Below are 19,957 nucleotides of genomic sequence, written 5' to 3' on the forward strand. Positions count from 1 at the left end.
AGTTAACCTGGAAAGAAGCACAAGTTCCTTGGACCATTTGATTAAACAAAACACAGGCCAGATCACATGTTGATCACATGAATTCCTGCACAGATTGATCTCTAAAGACACAGCTCCTTCCTCTGACCCATTTTGAAAGATTGACCATTTCTAACAAACAAACAAAAAAGCTTTTTCTTGATCGCCATAACTTAGGTCTGTCTCAGTAGTTGAAGTCCTTCATGAAAATGATGATTTGTAACCGTTGAATGTCAAAGGTGAACACGAGTGTATGTAGTTGTCGTGGCCGAGAGGTTAAGGCGATGGATTAGAAATCCATTGGGGTCTCCCAGCGCAGGTTCGAGTCCTGCCGACAACGATAACATTATTGACTCAGGGTTAAAAAGTTAACCTGGAAAGAAGCACAAGTTCCTTGGACCATTTGATTAAACAAAACAAAGGCCAGATCACATGTTGATCACATGAACTTCTGCACAGATTGATCTCTGAAGATACACCTCCTTCCTCTGACCCTTTTTGAAAGATTGACCATTTCTAACAAACAAACAAAAAAGCTTTTTCTTGATCGCCATAACTTAGGTCTGTCTCAGGAGTTGAAGTCCTTCATAAAAATGATGATTTGTAACCGTTGAATGTCAAAGATGAACATACATGTATGTCGTTGTCGTGGCCGAGAGGTTAAGGCGATGGATTTGAAATCCATTGGGGTCTCCCCGCGCAGGTTCAAATCCTGCCGACAACGATAACTTTACTGACTCAGGGTTGCTAAAAGTTAACCTGGAAAGAAGCACAAGTTCCTTGGACCATTTGATTAAACAAAACAAAGGCCAGATCACATGTTGATCACATGAACTCCTGCACAGATTGATCTCTGAAGACACAGCTCCTTCCTCTGACCCATTTTGAAAGATTGACCATTTCTAACTAACAAACAAAAAAGCTTTTTCTTGATCGCCATAACTTAGGTCTGTCTCAGGAGTTGAAGTCCTTCATGAAGATGATGATTTGTAACCGTTGAATGTCAAAGATGAACACGAGTGTATGTCGTTGTCGTGGCCGAGAGGTTAAGGCGATGGATTAGAAATCCATTGGGGTCTCCCCGCGTAGATTCAAATCCTGCCGACAACGATAACTTTACTGACTCAGGGTTGCTAAAATTTAACCTGGAAAGAAGCACAAGTTCCTTGGACCATTTGATTAAACAAAAAAAAGGCCAGATCACATGTTGATCACATGAACTCCTGCACAGATTGATCTCTAAAGACAAAGCTCCTTCCTCTGACCCATTTTGAAAGATTGACCATTTCTAACAAACAAACAAAAAAGCTTTTTCTTGATCGCCATAACTTAGGTCTGTCTCAGGAGTTGAAGTCCTTCATGAAAATGATGATTTGTAACCGTTGAATGTCAAAGATGAACATACATGTATGTCGTTGTCGTGGCCGAGAGGTTAAGGCGATGGATTTGAAATCCATTGGGGTCTCCCCGCGTAGGTTCAAATCCTGCCGACAACGATAACATTATTGACTCAGGGTTGCGAAAAGTTAACCTGGAAAGAAGCACAAGTTCCTTAGACCATTTGATGAAACAAAACAGAGGGCAGACGTGTCGTTTATCACATGAACTTCTGCACAGATTGATCTCTGAAGATACAGCTCCTTCCTCTGACCCTTTTTGAAAGATTGACCATTTCTAACAAACAAACAAAAAAGCTTTTTCTTGATCGCCATAACTTAGGTCTGTCTCAGGAGTTGAAGTCCTTCATGAAAATGATGATTTGTAACCGTTGAATGTCAAAGATGAACATACATGTATGTCGTTGTCGTGGCCGAGAGATTAAGGCGATGGATTTGAAATCCATTGGGGTCTCCCCGCGTAGGTTCAAATCCTGCCGACAACGATAACATTATTGACTCAGGGTTGCGAAAAGTTAACCTGGAAAGAAGCACAAGTTCCTTGGACCATTTGATTAAACAAAACAAAGGCCAGATCACATGTTGATCACATGAACTCCTGCACAGATTGATCTCTAAAGACAAAGCTCCTTCCTCTGACCCATTTTGAAAGATTGACCATTTCTAACAAACAAACAAAAAAGCTTTTTCTTGATCGCCATAACTTAGGTCTGTCTCAGTAGTTGAAGTCCTTCATGAAAATGATGATTTGTAACCGTTGAATGTCAAAGGTGAACACGAGTGTATGTCGTTGTCGTGGCCGAGAGGTTAAGGCGATGGATTTGAAATCCATTGGGGTCTCCCCGCGTAGGTTCAAATCCTGCCGACAACGATAACTTTACTGACTCAGGGTTGCTAAAAGTTAACCTGGAAAGAAGCACAAGTTCCTTGGACCATTTGATTAAACAAAACAAAGGCCAGATCACATGTTGATCACATGAACTCCTGCACAGATTGGTCTCTGAAGAGACAGCTCCTTCCTCTGACCCATTTTGAAAGATTGACCATTTCTAACAAACACACAAAAAAGCTTTTTCTTGATCGCCATAACTTTGGTCTGTCTCAGGAGTTGAAGTCCTTCATGAAAATGATGATTTGTAACCGTTGAATGTCAAAGATGAACATACATATATCTCGTTGTTGTGGCCGAGAGGTTAAGGCGATGGATTAGAAATCCATTGGGGTCTCCCCGCGTAGGTTCAAATCTTGCTGACAACGATAACATTATTGACTCAGGGTTGCGAAAAGTTAACCTGGAAAGAAGCACAAGTTCCTTAGACCATTTGATGAAACAAAACAGAGGGCAATCTAGTCCCCCCTGCCTCCCTTGAACTATGTGGGAGAAGGATGTCATGACATGCCCATGACTTCTGGCCTAGTTACATCCTGGACCTTGTTGACTGGTTCATATGAATATTGTTGATAGTTAGACCATTACACTAACCGAGACCATTACAACTGGTCTCGGTTAGTGGAGCACAGCTGACGGCTTCTTCCGGCTTCCCCAAATTTAAAAGAACACAGGAGAGATTACGGATTTTGCACACGGTAAGCTCTTCCATTGTTACTTCTGCGCAGGGGGGCTGCTGAAATTGTTTGGGAAATTTTGGGCCAAGAGGTGCCAGTTTGAATTGAGATTAAAATTGGGTGAACAGCAGCTTATGTGAGTTGTAAAGCAGACAGCTGTGAGCAGCTGGTCGGGCTATTGTGTTGTTGTATTTTTGTGGTTGATAAAGACTAGTCGCTAATGCTCGGGCAGGAAATAAATCGATGAGTTTAAACTGGAATAGTGGATACGCTTTTAGAGCAGGCAGAGTGGAAATCACTCGTTCATAGTGATGTCATAGAGCCAACGGCCGACCTTTAATGCATTGGGGGTAGGAATACCGTGGGACTATGGTTCGCATTAGTCATTAATATATGTGAAAATTATTTTCACTAGTCAAGGAGTAGACGAATGCTGGTAATTGATTGACTTGCGAACATAAAGGTTTGAAGGTGGAATCAAAAGAGCAGTTCAAGAAAACTCCGAAAAAGTCAATTCCAGTTCTATACGGGCACATTTTAAATATATATGTTTATATCATTTTATATCTGCTTAGAACTCTTTGGAGTTATCCGAGACCTCAGTATAAAGACATTTTGAGAAGAAAATTCAAATTCGTTTATGTATTGACCACAGGAGATTATTATTGAGAGGTCACAGCGAAGCTGATAAATACACGTCAGCATTTGTTGCATTGGTCAAGAAACCATATCACAAGGCTTGTAGGGAAAACACATTTTGTATTCCCTATATTGCCGACACCAACATCTCCTGAAAAATTAAAAGTCTAAATGAAAGAAATTGATCATTTAAAAATGTGAAGATTTGAACGGTGACTGACATGACTTTGATCAACTGACTTGGTGTGAGTGTGTGGGACCGGTCTCTGTTTGTCTGTCAATGTGTGTGAAATCCTGCTGTTTTATGTGAATCTAAAAAAAGAAGAAAAGAAAAAAGGTTCTGACTCATATCATCCCTTGACTTTTGAGTATTCGTAGTATTTTAAGTTAAACTCAGATTTGCTTCATTGTTATAATTTGCTTCATTGTTATAATTTGCTTAATTGTTATAGTCGCCACATTAATAACTTGGGAAGATAAGGAGTTGTTGCAGTAATGTGCTATGATTTTTAAACGCTGAATGTTGATTTCTTTAAGATTGTGTATGTTGGTTGAGTGCACCTTGTTATTATTGAATTATTGAATACTGCTGTGATTGGTGTTAAGTTTCTAAAGTTCTATTTTCAACGGACTTGTTGAAGGTGTTTGGATTTCAGGGGGAGACAGAGAGTGCTGCGCGCTCCCGCGGCTGGTGTGTAGGCGCGTGGTCTGTCCTTGACATTTTTCTGCTGCTTCAAATGTTCGTGTGTGATCACGTTTTCTTTCCTTGTGTCTTCCAGGGGCACTTTATGGTTGAACTGTAATAATTATTAGTTTTCTTTAGGTAATGTGCTAATTGCAGAGTTGTTATCAGTCGAGTAAATGTTGGTTTCGCAATTCCTAAGGGAGAGTTTCTGTCCTTAGGCCATTGATTCATCACGTCGTTCGACGTGAATGTGACATTCCTGATAAAGAAAGTTTTTCGCTTATGCATTGTTTCTGTATCTTTTGATTTGTATTGTCCCTGTTCTGTTGTATTTCTTTCTCTTTCTTAACAAACGCCATTTTGAGGTGAAGAATAGTGCAACTGTTATTTCTGTGTTGTTTGGTTTGTATTTTTTTCTCTGTCCAGCTGGAAAGTTTGTATTTCTTCCTCTTTCTTAACTTGTCACAAAAAGTGTAACAAACGCCATTTTGAGTTGGGGTGTGGTTCAATTGTTATGTCTGGTTCAATTGTTATGTTTGGGAGGAGTTAATAACAGCCTGGGAAGTAGACGTGGTGATGTGTTCATATTTGATTGGTTAGAATTCACGTGATTCATTGGAGGCGGGCTTAGAGGTGTGTTCATATTTTAGTGGTTAGAAGTTACGTGTCTCAGACGTGTTTCATTGGAGATAGATTTAGAGGTGTGTCCGGATTTCATTGGTCAAAAAATATTTTTATTTCATTGGTCAGAATTGACGTAGCGGTGACGTGCATTGGATCATCCGGATTGGTGGGAGACATTGTGTGTGGATTGGATCGGTAACATCCGGATGTGAGCAAAGGTTGGGGCAACGCCTTTAGTCTGAGTCACTTCAAACAGAGTAAGCATTAACTGAGCTTTCGATTAGCAATAAATTAACATTGGGTAGCATTGGTAATACAGCTCGTATTGATTAGCAATAAGTAGTATTGATTAGCAATTACTATCATTGTTTAGCAGTGATTAGCATTGGGTAACAAGAAAGTTAGTGTTGATTAGCAATAACTAGCATTGACTAGCAATGACTAACATTGATTAGCGATAATTAGCATGGAGTAGCATAATTAGCATTCGAGTAGCATTGGTCAACAAGGAAGCTAGTATTGGTTAGCAATAAGTAGCATTGATTAGCAATAGTTAGCATTGGTTAGCATTGTTAGCATTTCGTTAGCCATAATTAGCATTGATCAGAAACAAAATTAGCATTGATTAGCAATAGTAATAAGGCAAATATTGGTTTAAATCTTAATTAGCAATAGGTTAGCATTGATTAGCAACAGCTAGGAAGCTAACATATATTGGCATTGGTTAGCAAACATTAACATTAGCAATAATAGTAACCTAACTCCAAACTAGAAGTCAAAAAGCTAAATTAGCCTAACATTGAATTAACATTGGTTTAATTTAAAAAAAAAAAAAACAACCGAGAGCATAAGCTTTCAAAGCTAACATAGGCTAACCTTAACAGTAGCAGTTGCAATATCCAATCCAATAATTAGCTGCATCTAAGCTAAATTTAGCCGAGCATTAAATTAGCAGTGATTAGAGTTAAATAATTAGTTAATTTAAATTGACTTTCAAAAAAAAAAAAAAAAGGGGGGGAATAAGAATAATAAATAAGGAAAATTTAGAAAATAAATAAGTAAAGAAAAAGTCAAAAGTCAATAGAAGGGAACTAACTAGGTGAAACAATGGATGTAACACCAACAATAATCATCAGCGCCAAACATCCTGAACATTCCAAAGATATTAAGAAGATATCTCTAAAATGGGAAAAACGAACAAAAAGTAATGTCTCACCCTGGCCAAAAGGTGGCACTTTCAATGTAACTACCTGTAAGATTATGGAACAAAGGATTAAAGCTTACAAACCAAAGGACAAAAGCAAAAAGAGACAGGAAAAGAGAGAGCTTGAATTAAAAGTTTTAGATTTCTTTGAAAATGCAGAGCTATATCCAACACTGCCAGGAGCAGTAAACATACAAGGAGATTCTGAAATAAAAAATCATAAAATATCTCATGAACGTCCAGAACCACAAAGAGCTACATCAAGCAGTCATGGAGCTCCTGAGCCAGGCGCCGTCTGTAATTCAGATCAGGCAGGGGGACAGCTCCCACAATATCAAAAATCACCAGAACTGGCACCACCAGTTCAAAAGGCATCTTCTGAAGAACATAAGAGTCCAACAGCGTCAGCACCGAGTTTGATAGAAATGACGCAGGGACAGTATGTGCCGTGGCAGACGCTCGACCTAGGGGGGCTGGTTGCCAGACTGCCGGACATTCACACAGGTGCAAGTAGATGGATAAGAGCTTTTGAACAAGAGACATAAACTGTTGACTGTGGGACACATTAAGGCAGTGTGGGCACTGTGTTTTGGAACTTCTACCATGGAGGGCATTTTGAGACACAGTGAGAATGACTGGATGTTAAGCCACCAAGCTGATGGAACTGATTTTAATGCATATCGAGCTGCACTCTGGAGAGCGTTACGAGCTGAGTTTCCTGTGGGAGTGGACCTCGAAGCATTAAAGGGGGAGCCACTGTCAGGAACAGAGAGTCCGGCTGTGTACATTGCACAACAATTGAAGAAATGGAGACAAGAGTCTGAGGGAGAAATCGAGAAGAGCCCAGCTTGGGTGACATTGTTCAGAGTTTCCATCAAAGAGGCTCTGCCTGCCCCAGTTCAGGGGAGGCTGGAGGATGTGGTGGGGTTGAATTCAATGTCACATGGACAATTCCGAGACCACGTGGTGCATGCAGTAAACAAATACAGAAAAGAACTGAAACGGAAGGAGCAGGAGGAGGATATGCAAAGGGAACTTGCACGGTTGCAGTTAGAAGAACTGCAAGCGAAGCAAGAAGTACGAAATGAGGCCATGACAGCGGGGGCCGCTGAACAGCCATTACAGGGGCAAGTCCATCGTCGACCCTGTCAAAGGTCAAGAAGAGGTGCACCTGGAGGACGAAGGTCCTCGGGGGCATGTTGGGCCTGTGGCGAGAGGGGACACTTTGTTTACAGCTGTCCGAGAGCACCGAGAAACCCGAGTGTTCGGCAGGACCGTGGCCAGTCCCTGGGGGGCGGAACAAGTGACCCGGCAGGTCCAAGGCGTTCCTCTGGCAGAGGAATCCCAGTATTGGTTTACATTGACATATAGAGGTAAGAAGTACACTTACATCGGACGTACTCAAAAGGGTTTAAAAACCGCCCTCAGGTGTGTCATTATTACAAAACAAAACAAAGTTTTTAAGTTAAATGTGTCACGATTACTAAGTTTCTAAAACTTAAATGTAAATAGGTCACTGTTACTAGAACAGAACAAAACAAAGTTTCTGAATTTAAAATTTAAATGTGCCACTATTACGAAGTTCTAAAATTTGAACGGAACAAAGTTTCTAATTTAAATTTTAGCATTGATAGTCTGAATTAGAGTATCTATTTAGCCCATAGGGAATTACTGATATCTCTCCATCCCACTTGGAGGGAGTAAGAAAAGCGCCATGTCCAAAATAAATGAATAAATAACTAATGAATAAATAAGTAAGATTAAAATACAACAAGTATGATCTTCTTTTGGGAGGATTATGCAATAAAATGCGCTTCCTCTGGAAGGAATCATGAAAAATCCAAAGATCAAAAGTTGAAAGCACAACTGGAGAGGACAACCGAGGCTAAGTTAGCCTTTGAAAATTTGAAACGAAATTAGCAAAAGTTATCCAAAACGGCCAACACGAGTCTATGAGAAGCCATTTTTCTTATATGTCTCCAATAAAAACCATAAGATTTCAGAACTAATAAATCAGAGTAGGTATGTTGTGACTCGGACAGGATGTTTGCAGGTTGTGCATCTTTTGACACGTCCAGATGTGAGAATACAGAAGTGTACTACATCAGATCCTGCGGATGTCATTCCACGTGAGTTTGAAGGAGAACCACATGAGCGTGTGTCAGAAGCTGTGAGATACATTAAACGGAGACCTGACTAAGAAGCAACTTCACTTGTGCAGGCTGACGTCACTTATGTTGTGCATGGTTCATGTTGTGAGATCATTTGGGTGATCATGCAGGTTTTGCAGTTGTGAAACAGGAAGGTGGAGAACTTTGTGACGGTGAAAGCTGAGAAGTGTGAACGGCCATGTTCGGCAGAGTTGGCTGAACTGAAGGCACTAACGGAAGCATGTTGACTGGTGTAAGGTAAGGTTACGAATGTGTACACAGATTCTGCATATGCTCATGATATTTGCTATTTGTTTGAAGCAGTTTTGAAGCAGAGAGGGTTCAGGAGGTCAGACGGAAGTCCAGTGCGACATGAGGTCCAAATGAAGGAGCTGATTGCAGTCATGAAAATTGGAAATTTGCAGTGATACAGTGTCAAATAATCGTAGAGGTAACAAAATGGTTGGTAAAGGTAATATCGCTTCTGATGAAGCAGCGAAAGTAGCATCAAAGTGCCAGCTTGCTGTTTTGGCACCAATGGTGTTACTGGAGCCAGAGGTCGCGCCATCACAAGGATATTGGTCATACATATTGGATAAATAGTCGTAAAAAAATTTTTGGTAAGAGAATTGATTAATCTGTTCATCATTCCATCAGAGATTAGCTCAAATAATGGTTAAGTGTTTGTTTAGAAAAGTGCAAGAGGCATTCTGCAGCAGCTGCGAATCAAGCAGCGCTGTGGGGCCGTTTATCATCCACAGAGTCAAGGGATGCATGAGAGGATCAATGGAACCTGGAAAGTGAAATTGAATTGAATCTGTGCTTCAACTAAACTAACTAGATGCTTTGCCGTTTGCACTAATGAGCTATCGGATGCAGACTCACAGAGTCACGCACTAACACCGCATAAATGCTAACGGGTCGACCCATGCCGGCACCTCAGTTCCCACTCGAGCAGCTGCAAACAGAGTTGAAAGCTTACATGAGGCAACTGACTGCAATCCACAGAACAATCTATCTACAGGAAAAGTCCAGAGACGTGAGTCTCGAACAGCCGGTTGAGAGACCAGTGGTGCCGGGCGACCAGGTGCACATCAAAGTGTTCCGGAGGAAGTGGCTTGAGCCAAGACGAGAAGGTCCGTACGCAGTGGTGCGAGCAACGCCGACGGCAGTTCAAGTGGAAGGTAGCAACACATGGTACCATTTGAATCACTGCACTAAGGTTCGGACTAAAGACACAGACGGAGTTAAGTCCGAGGGAAAGGATGAACAAAAGGAAGAGGTTAAGATTTCTGACACTGTGAGCATCCAGGTGTGGGTGTTGGCCGACAGCATGGGCTCAGGAGAACGAGGCCTGGAGATGTTGGACGGGATCCCGCAAACAGGAGAGGCTGGAAGGGGTCCCGTGAGGAAACCACCCCGCAGGGAAGTAGCCAGCCTGGGTCAGATGAGTATGATGCAACAATACACACCCACTCAGACCATGCCACGCCACAAACTTTGCCAGCAATACACACTAGAGCTAGTCGTGAAGAGGTATCTGCTAAGCTTGAATTTAAGTTCATGGAATAAACGATTTGAGGAAGTGTGGATCATGGGTCCGGTGGAGGAGACGACCAAATCACCGCCTCTGGACGCCACAACAAAGGGGCAATCTGGTAAGATCATGTCAGATTGGGTCAGAAGAAGTTGTTCACTATGGTTGTAAGAATAGAAAGATTTCTCGTGGAAGTCTAGGGGGATTTGCTACCATTAGCACTACAGGATAGAATAATCATGTTAATCCAAGAACAGACGGAGTGTACATGCACAGGTAAAGTCAGGAAAACAGTGTAACTGTGGAAGAGGGTTTAAGGCAGCACAGGATATGTGGTATAGATGGGCATGGTACACTACGAGAGGACTGACAGCGACGGAGTGTCTCATATGCGCAGACGCTCCAGGAGCATTGCCTGTTGTTGTTTCGGAGCCACTTACCTTCAGAGACTGTGCGGTGGTCCAGCAACTGGAATGCAGAGAAGGTAGGTTCACATCGGCAGAGGATAAATGGTTATTGTTTCCTATGTGTGGTATTAAGTGCAGATTGATGTTAATTACAGTAGATTGGCACCCATCAAAATTTCTTCAGAAATTTTCTAGTTACATATAATACTACCAACGGGGAATTCGTAGCTACACGAGTGAAGGGGTTGCAGGCTTTGGAGAACAACTACATGAGACGAGTATGATGGCTTGGTAGAACAGACAAGTTTTAGAAGGTATATTAGAAGGGAAAATGGTGTGTGCCAGATGGTTGGGGAAAATGTTGTACATTTATACCCGGGAACACTGCAGCTGATAGAACGTTTACAACGGCCGTGAAGAAGATCAGAGAACGGAGAGAGGAGCTGACGTGTGATGCTGGTGGAGGTGAATGGTAGTGGACTGGTCTGTTTGGGATTTTGGGAGAAGGGGGAGCGATAGCAGTTAAGGCGGGAATAGCAATATAGTTGATAGTGAGGATGGTTTCCCTATTGGTGTGTTGCATTATACCCATTCTGAGAAGGTGTTTGCTGCAAGTGATGTTCAAACAAACAGGGGAAGGAATCAGGAGGCAGATGACCATGCGAGACCAGGTCTGAGGACCAACGCATGGGAGAGCGGGTCAACGAATGAAGGTTATCAACGGACGGTTCACAAGATTCTTTCCTCGAGTGTGGAACCAAGTTTAGTCTGATAGGGAGAAGAGATGCTGAAGATCTCTTTGATTGGGAGTGACGTACTGGCGACCTCTCCTCCCAGAGTTAGCTTAGCAGTTCCAGACCCAGCCGGACGGATGTTCGGCCAGGAGCAGACGACACCAGAGTACAGGAGATGGGACGGGACTGGAGGAGCTGCATTACATTGCATTTTATTACTATTGTTGTGTGATAATCCATAATTTTATGTATTGTACTTGATACAAAACGGTGATTAACTGATTTGATGGTGGTGTATTCAGTCTATGTGTATTATCAATCAGAACTGATCACTAATATGTGCATTGCCAGTTGTGTCAGTCAACTGTTCGGAGTGCGACCTTTGGTATAGTGGTCGGTCGCCAAGTGGGGTGGGGCCGTAGGTGAGTTTTCCCAAGATAAGAACATGAGTTACGAAAGTAGCAGCCGGTGGGTTTTTCGCACCTATGCACTGCGAACAGTGGACAAGTGTGATGGCAATGTAAAACTTGTAGTGTTGGTGAATTCAATATCGTTTAATTTAATTTAATCATTTAATGTGATTCGGGTACACATGTATATATTCCTTTTCATTTATTCAAAATGGTCCCGTTGATTGATATTGTAGAATTATTAGAATAATTTAGTGTTGATTATGTTAATTAATTCTTAATTAACTATGTGGGATGATTTTCTTTCATTTTAGATTATTTCTTTATTAAATCACTGATAAGTGATTTCAGGGGGGACTATGTGGGAGAAGGATGTCATGACATGCTCATGACTTCTGGCCTAGTTACATCCTGTGCCTTGTTGACTGGTTCATATGAATATTGTTGATAGTTAGAATGAGCGTGTTTATGATAAACTGCGAAAGCTAGGCGCCTCCAGAGAGGGCCACGTACACTTGTTATGATAAAACGGTATAAAAGGGTGTCACAAGATGAGCTCGTCGGACATTTTGTACATTCTGTATGCATATTTGCTGTGACAGTTTGTTCAATAAACTCCCCAATGGACGGCTGACCAACGCGTGATTCGACTCATTTTCTCCACAACACCATGTGCTCTGTTTTACATATAACATCAGTTATAGAGGTAAACACGCAAAGTTAGCATATTGACAGGTTTCAAATATATTTTTCAGTGGCGGCCGTGCTTTGGCTCACTGGGCCTTCAGTGCGGGTTTACCGTCCATTCAGAGTCGCTATTTAAATCCGTCCTGAGTGCCCACATGGATCTGGATCTCACTAAGCGTGCTGTATGCCAATAAACACAGAGAGACAGCTGTTAGAAGACTTTCTTCTGCAGGTTTCCTTCTGATTTATTTATTTTTTAAACACATATTCAGCGGCAGGATGTTTATTCATCAATTAGCCTACTAATAATGAATTATGAGAGAGATTTCACGTGTTGAGAGCAGCTACCATTGTTATTGTTATTATTATCACGTATATCAGCAGTTCAGAAGATTTGATCATTTATATTTATAATATAATATTTATATATTTAAATAAAATACATAATACTCACAAGAGTTCCTGATTATTATCTATTTATTGACATAACACTGAGATGCTCCATATGTTAGTCCATTGTTGCCAGTTAACTGCAGCCTTGCACCTTTCAGCAGCAGCTGTTACCGCTGAGCAATCAGTTCCCTCTGCACTGAGGATCATATGAAAGCAGCTCCTGCAGCTTCAGGTTAGTGTCACAGGGCTCTGAACTTTGTGTTAGTGCAGTTTGGCAGCAGCAGGTCCCAGGCAAGCTTTAATTATATTGCAGCAGAATGAGGTGAGTAACTTCTAGTCTATCCCAGTGCTTCTAAGTGGTGGCACTGAACCTCTGCTGCCTTAAAGGTAGGGTAGGAGATCCTGGATTTTGAGTCCAGCGAAGCTGCATTTTGAAAATACACAGGTAAAAAGTCCCAACCCTTTTCTTCATTTTCCCACAGCAAGCATCGATCGTTGCCGTATTTAGTTTTTAGTATATGCTAACTATACGTTTAATAATGCTAGGTGCTAGCCAAGCTGGCTCTAGTTTAGCTTCCTGCCAAGCTTCTGGATGCGTAATTCGTTCACGGAGCAGGGTACGCGCACAGGGGGAAGGAGGGGGAGGGAGGAGCAGATTGCAGTTTGATAGACGGCATCAGTATCCAATCATTGTGTACGGTCCGTTCACAATGATTGGATACTGTTTTTCCTAGATTGTACGTTCTAGAGGCCACTAAAACTTTTCATATTTGTGTCAAAACTTTTGATTAATTGGTTGCAATGGGGGTGTGAAGAGTATTTCAAGCAATATGTAAAAAAAAAAAAAATGCTCCAGAAAAAGATCCCCTACCCCACCTTTAGATGTCTGAGGCAAGCAAAACCTTATTTGGTCGCAGCATTACACTATGAATATGCAGTTAAGCTCAACAGGACTGGGCATGTTAAGGGGAGGTGGGGGTTGGACCCCACTGGTCTCTAAATCTACTCAGAACTTCATATGAGATGTCCCTGTTTCTGCAGGGTTTTGTGGATTTCTTGTGTGCTGATTGGAAGCATTGCCTGCATTCCTGCACAAAGCGGTAAGCTGATCCCAATCAAAGCTCAGCAACTAAAAGCAGTTTAAATTGACTCCGGTGTAAATGGAAGGCTGATCTTAATTCTCCCTTTCCTCACCCATGTATTCAGTTTATGGACAAGATCTATCTAAGCCAACGTATCAGAAATCAGCTGGAACCAGTGGTTTTGCAGCACAGCAGCATGGCGCTCAGGGAGGTCAGTCTGGAGCTCCTGGCAGCAATTACCAGTTTGAAGATGGGAGCTGGAGCCTTTCATCTGACACCAGCGGCAAGGACGAGCCAGTCTTCACTCCTGTGACCGACGAGGATCAAGTCTACGCTTACAAATCTCGGTCCCGCTACAACAAGAAGCGTGTGCTGTTCAGCCAGTTCCGCTACAGCCCAACAGAATCTGAGCCAGACCACGGCAAAACATCTCAGCACAAGGTTCCAGTTCAGAGCGGCTTCTGAGGATCTTTCTGGTGAGGCTCATTTTACTCTGCATGTGTGCTCTCTGTAGCTGCTGGTAGGTGACTGACTTTCTTTGTCTTGCAGATCTGCATATTCTAGAGGCATCGCTGCTGCTACCGCTTGAATAAATGGCTTTTAACTTGAATACCTTGTTGCTCCCTCAAATGGCTCCTAGCTGTCTCTGGGTCATCCAGTTGTGGGTTGGAGGGGATAGTTCAGGGCCTGACAGGTTGACATGACTTAATCCTATAAATAAGGTGTTGGCATTAACTTAAGGACAGTATCTGCTTAAAGGTGCGCTTGTGAAGGTCTTGACAGCTTCAACTTGGAATGTATTCCCAACTAAAAATGGCTGAAAAGCCAACTGCAGCTCTCTGACAGCAGTGGGTAAAGGTGTGGCCTTGAGCTCTATCAGAAGATTCCACTGCTGCATATTGTGCTGAGGGGGAAACTTTTACACTCTGTAGCAATCCTCACCCTACAGCTCTGGGTAAGGGCAGACCCATCAGATGCTGGGGCCATGTGAAACCTGGACAGTAGTTTCTGCAAGTCCATGACCGAGGATGGCTTCATAACTATCTTCTGTGGCTGCAAAGGTCTTGTACTTTGAATACTTGTTATGAAGCTTGTGCAACAAATCAAAAGCTGTGGCAGCTACTTTTAGTGAAGTGGCTTTGGAACAATTTATTGGCTCAATGTTGTCACTTACTCACTACCTGGAAGTAAGTTGGATCAGGTGGTGGGGGCAAACATCTAGTGGAGGACCCTGTTCATGACATCTGAAACCCAAAGCAGAGTATTTTTATTAAATCTATACATTACCATTGAGGTTGGGTCATTGAAACTGAAAGGAGCCTCTCAGCCTCAATTGCAGAGCCTGTCATTTTCGCAGGCACAAAGAAAGTGATTTTAACCCCCAAATATATATATATATATATATAAAGCCCCGCCTGGAAATACTTCAGATTTTGGTCAGTTGATGGAAAAATTTGAGCCTTGAGACAAAGTTGCATACAAGCTACAGTTAGCTTATCATTCGACCACCAGCAACATGAAGTTAATTCTTGAAAATGTTCACCCAAATGGACTTGGCATAACATGAAACGAATTGTTAAATGTTTAAACTTGACTAAACTACCTATACAAGTACTTAAGTCAGTTTGTACTGTTATTGATGTAAAGCTGCCGTTGGCAGATTGAAAGCCAACAGATGCACGTGTCATTGACAATGCACCAATACAGATGTCTGAATGCATTGTTTTAGAAGGAATATTCAATCATTTTTGACAGCGCTAGTGTAGGGATACCCAGAGAAATAGAAATCATTTTTCATTATCCACTAGCTAGCCATTACTTTAGCATTCCATCCACAGGGTTTGGGGGAAAAAACCCAGACAAGGTCATCATATGGTAAGACTGCCGAAGACAGCACTGGCTGTGGCTTAACTGCAGAATAATATTTAAGGAGTATCCAGCCAAGTATTTCAAGGACAACGTTTGTTTGGCAAGCCTTCAGGTTGGCTACCGTGCACTCAGCTGTGCCCGAGTTATGTGGTGGCACAAAGTTGTACCAATTTCAAGCATGCACTGCATAGAAGGGGTTGTGTCTGGCTGCCATGTACAGGTGTAGAGAAATGGCTGTAAAGGATGCTGTAGCTGATCGCTATAGTCAATTGAGCAACGGGAGCAACTATTTAACACCTTCACAGCAATTCCTCTCAAGATGCAGAGCTTTGAGAAGCCATGTTAGAAACCAAAAGCAGAACGTCCGAGTCAAATATGACAGGTGATGCCTGCCATTTGCCTTGAACCCAGATGGTGTACACAGGACATTGTTTCCCTTAGTCAATCATTCTGAAGAGAGATCATGTGACAAGATTTTATTCAAAGACTAAAAAGAATCTTATGCTGTTGGGATTCAGCTTTCCAATCTGAAACAGAACCAGATCAGTTCCAGCATTGCGATAAAGACATTTGCAGGTACCACTCCCAACATACCCTCTGCACATCATGTTCAGCTCTAGCGGGCACTTGGGAAGAACTTTTTCTGCTGCCCAGAACCATGGCTGTCAGTAATATGCTCCTTCAAGTAGTGGACATCCTGAAAGTAGTCTTTGCCCTTCTCATGCTGCTGGCTGAAGGTGCTGTAGGTTCCAGAGGGGTACAAGCCGTACAAAAGCCTGTAGTCAAAGTTAGGAGATCCACCCACACCAAAGCGTGGCACCAGTACGGTTGCGGATCCCGGTCCAGACCCTTGGCGGTCATCCGGGTAGCCGAATTCCTCCGTCTGCTGCTGGTAATTCCCGAGTTCAGCTTCCTTTGTGACACTGGAGGTCTCCCCTGACTGGAGGACAGGGCCAGGTGGTGACAGAGGGGCTGCAGGGAGAACGTCAGTGAGGCTGAGGGCTTGGGCTGACGCATCCTCAAAGACTGAGGGAGCAATAGCCCACTGGGTTTCTGTGTGGAGACATTTCACAATTAGTCCTTTTCACAGCAGAAGTTCTGATAGCATAGAGTCTCAACATCGCAGTTTCTTAGGATGTAAAGTTAAAAGCTCCACCCCCCTCTTCTACAAAGATTTTGAGCAGACTGAGGCCCCGTTTACACGGTAGGAAGACGCAGATATTTTCCTGCGGTTTGGCCTCTCATTTACACCAAAACCCCGTTTTTAATCACAGAAAACGATTATTTCTAAAACTTCCGGCCAAAGTGGAGATTTCTGATAACGCCGGTTATGTGTTGCCGTGTCAACTGGGAGAAACGGCGTTTTAGGTTCTTAAACGTCACATTATGCGCCAGAAAATACTTAACGTCATGCGAGCGCCTTATGTTTACAGTTTATTTGGCTACTGATCAGGATTATCATGGATGTTAAAGTTCTACTAATTTTTACATTTGTGCAAACGATTCTGGCCTTATTGCATTGGCCACCCAAAACCTGCTCGCACAGTTCAAAATAGAGGAGCACCACTCTTCCGTGGCCGTTCCTGCGTCCAGTATGCACTGACTGTCTATATTTCCCTCTTATTGCCTTCAGTTTTGTTGTGATATTAGCTCGCGTCATCTCCTCCTTCACATGAGGAAAGTCCTCGATTCTGAGAATTGATTGGCTTGCATGGCTTTATTCCTTTCCCTACACTGCCGCTAATAGGTTTGGCATAGTTATTATGGGGCTTGACGGCGTATTTATGCGGGTTGATGTAAATGACAAGATTTTTGAAAACGATGTGTGCACAATATTATTGAAAACATGTTTGTTTCTCTAAATACCCGGCTATGTGTAAATGTGGCCTGAATAAGCACAGGTGTAATGCTCAGGTTCCCTTTGGTGCCCCAGTAAGGCTGCTTAAAGTGAAGGGCCTTTCCTACAAGCAGAAGGGAGCCATTATTACACACCTGAGCATCATTATGTTCTGGAAAAAAAAAATATCCAAACAAAGCAGGTTTCTGCTTCATAATAGAGCTCAGCAAGATTTGCTAGTGGCGAATTCGCTTCCTGCTTCTGAAGAGTGCAGACGTGTCTCTGCTTCCTCCTGCTGCTTATCGCTTTATTTGCTTTTAAATCATTTTACTTCTTTCCACAAGTCTTGGATATAATTTTATTCTTTTTCTTTTAAGTGAACCAAGACTTTTTAAAATCATTTTTATTCTTTTTACATCTTATCTGACGAGCCAGCGACTACAATCCTTTCAACATGCCCTGTGAAAGCTGTCGGATATATCAACAAGAAATTTGGGCGCTACAAGTAAGGATTTTTGCCTTAGAAACTGAAATGGGACTTCCTGAAACGCTCCCAATGGAATCCAGTGGTAAGAAGTCCACATTTACTTCCAAAGGAAAGGGTGAAAAAACTGCTACCTCCAACTTAAAGCTAAATGATACTGTGTCTTTTCCAAGCCTCTGTAAAGGCATGTATGATGGACTTGGTGCAAAGCCGAAGAATCGTCAAACTGTTGGTATCAACAGAGAATATGTAACATCACCCGGAATAAAGTTAACAAACAGATTTTTACCACTGTCAGAGCCAAATGTGACTGAGTGTAATAGACAGAGAGACGGTACAAAGAAGCAGATGGACAGAGAAACTGTGCCGAGTGTCAAGGTTAAAGATACTCTTGTGCTTGGAGACGGAGCCATATCTAATATAAACATAAACAGAATGGTTACATGCAGCTATCCAAGTGCCACCGTCTCTGACATCACAAGATTACTACCAGAGGTGCTGGCAAAACACCAAGGGGTGAAACAGCTGACTGTGCACGTGGGTGCAGTGGACATCAGAGAGAATCAGTCTGAAATCTTAAAAAAATGACTTTGAGAAACTGTTTGAGAGTCTTGATAAAGTGACAATACCAACATTCATAAGTGGACCTCTCCCAAACATCGACAGGAGGATCAACAAATTCAGCCGGCTGCTTCAGTTGAACACATGGCTGTCCAAAGTCTGTGAGCCCAGAGGACCTCATTTCATCGAGAACTTTAATCTTTTCTGGCAAAGAGATGATCTTGGTGCCCACAGCTGTCATTTCCAACAGCGTCAATGCTGTTGTCTAGGACGCTAAGGGCCTCTGTGTTGGTAAACACCATCTCAACCAGAGGTCCAAGGATGGAGTGAAGAGAGGGACAATCAGACTGTCCAATCAGAGAAATCTTATCCATATCCCTTGCAAGAACACAGTTCAACTATAACTAATCTCAAACACGCAGTACTCAATGTCAGATCTTTAAGTAACAAATCATTCTTAATTAATAGTTTTATTTCCTCTCACAATCTTGATTTTATGTTTTTAACTGAGACGTGGCTCGACAAAAACACAGCTAATGCAGTCCTGATTGAGTCTAGTCCACCTCACTTCAATTTTGTGTCTGAAACACGAGAAAACCAGAGGGGTGGGGGTGTTTGTGCCATGTTCAGGGGCAATATACCCACCCACAAGTTGTCATTTGGGTTTTTTTCATCATTTGAGTATGTGTCATTCAAAATGGAGATAAAACAATCTTCCATACTTTATATCACCATTTATAAACCACCACAGAATTGTTTTATTGATGATTTTACTGAACTACTTTCAATTGTGTGCACTGCTTTTGACTGTTTAGTCATAACAGGGCACTTGAATGTGCATGTGGACGTAGCGCATAACAAGGAAGCTAAAGAGCTCACTGCTGTCCTTGAAATGTTTGGTCTAACTCAGCATGTGACTGAGCCCACCCACAACAGAGGGCACACTCTAGATGTGCTCATTTCAAGGGGTGTTGTTATTTCAAACGTGAATGTCGTCGATGTTGCTTTATCTGATCATTTCTGTGTTTTCTTCGACCTATCTACTTTACCCAAAACACCAGTTGGGTCTGCAGTTGTTCGGGGAAGACTCATAAATGACAGAACAGGGACACAGTTTATGGAAATGATTAGGTTTGAGAACACCCCGTAGTTCTAATGTTGATGATCTGTTGAACTCTTACACATCAAGTCTCTTAAATGTTTTGGATACCATTGCTCCTGTCAAGGTTAGAATGGTTAAAAGTAGGCAAAGGGCACCATGGAGGAAAGAAGAGTCGGTCAGGGCACAGAAAAGGGAGTGCCGGAGAGCCAAACGGAAATGGCGCAAGTCAAAGCTCCAGGTTCATTATGAGACTTACAAAGAAAAACTATGTGTGTTCAACCAGACTTTGCGTAGAACAAGGGAGATTTATTTTTCTGAAATCATCAAAAACTGCAGTAACAACTCTCGTGTCCTGTTTGCTACAGTAAACAGATTAACAAACCCTCCAGTTTCATTGCCTTTAGAACTCATTTCTACATCCAAGTGTAATGAGTTTGCAATATTCTTTAATGACAAAGTTCAAGGCATTAAAAATGCAATAATTTCCACAACACAAATAACTACTCTGCAGCCAGCTAGACACCTAGAGCTGACACATTTCACACCTGTTACTGACAAAACAGTCGAAGAG

The 19,957-nt window shown here is 42.2% G+C and overlaps 6 non-coding genes across 6 annotated transcripts; all 6 read left to right on the forward strand.

Moving 5' to 3' along the window:
* The first annotated feature begins 276 nt into the window (after positions 1–276).
* On the forward strand, positions 277–358 carry trnas-aga (transfer RNA serine (anticodon AGA)). Its single transcript has one exon. It is a non-coding gene; the product is annotated as a tRNA-Ser (tRNA).
* A 302-nt stretch (positions 359–660) lies between these two features.
* Positions 661–742, forward strand: trnas-uga (transfer RNA serine (anticodon UGA)). The gene has a single exon. It is a non-coding gene; the product is annotated as a tRNA-Ser (tRNA).
* Positions 743–1,046: 304 nt separating this feature from the next.
* Positions 1,047–1,128, forward strand: trnas-aga (transfer RNA serine (anticodon AGA)). Its single transcript has one exon. It is a non-coding gene; the product is annotated as a tRNA-Ser (tRNA).
* A 304-nt stretch (positions 1,129–1,432) lies between these two features.
* Positions 1,433–1,514, forward strand: trnas-uga (transfer RNA serine (anticodon UGA)). The gene has a single exon. It is a non-coding gene; the product is annotated as a tRNA-Ser (tRNA).
* A 304-nt stretch (positions 1,515–1,818) lies between these two features.
* On the forward strand, positions 1,819–1,900 carry trnas-uga (transfer RNA serine (anticodon UGA)). Its single transcript has one exon. It is a non-coding gene; the product is annotated as a tRNA-Ser (tRNA).
* Positions 1,901–2,204: 304 nt separating this feature from the next.
* Positions 2,205–2,286, forward strand: trnas-uga (transfer RNA serine (anticodon UGA)). The gene has a single exon. It is a non-coding gene; the product is annotated as a tRNA-Ser (tRNA).
* The last annotated feature ends 17,671 nt before the right edge of the window (positions 2,287–19,957 follow it).

The sequence above is a fragment of the Odontesthes bonariensis genome, chromosome 11 (assembly GCF_027942865.1).
Source record: "Odontesthes bonariensis isolate fOdoBon6 chromosome 11, fOdoBon6.hap1, whole genome shotgun sequence".
Lineage (NCBI taxonomy): Eukaryota > Metazoa > Chordata > Actinopteri > Atheriniformes > Atherinopsidae > Odontesthes > Odontesthes bonariensis.